Source organism: Penaeus monodon, chromosome 25 (assembly GCF_015228065.2).
Source record: "Penaeus monodon isolate SGIC_2016 chromosome 25, NSTDA_Pmon_1, whole genome shotgun sequence".
Classification (NCBI taxonomy): domain Eukaryota; kingdom Metazoa; phylum Arthropoda; class Malacostraca; order Decapoda; family Penaeidae; genus Penaeus; species Penaeus monodon.
In genome coordinates, this window is record NC_051410.1 from 1,030,787 (window position 1) to 1,031,001 (window position 215).

At 40.0% G+C, this 215-nt stretch overlaps 1 protein-coding gene across 1 annotated transcript in view; it reads right to left on the reverse strand.

The window, feature by feature from the left end:
- Positions 1-215, reverse strand: part of LOC119589478 — a gene marked incomplete at its 5' end in the record, with an annotated part of 91,173 nt that overhangs the window by 4,570 nt on the left and 86,388 nt on the right.

A 215-nucleotide genomic window follows, 5' to 3' on the forward strand; every position in this document is an offset into this window, starting at 1 on the left:
GCGCGCGCGCATACAGAATCTCGATTTATGCTGATTAAGCATCTCATTCTTTTTAGAGCAGATGCTGAGATGCCTCTTCTGATTTTTACTTGTATCATCGGTTCAACTTCCGTTCATCATTCGCTTGTATATGCCAGTGTTCTTGTCCTTTCATGCGTCTGTGCCTTTATTCTATTTTTTTCATTGGCAAATTCTAAACTCTGTTTTTTACCCCC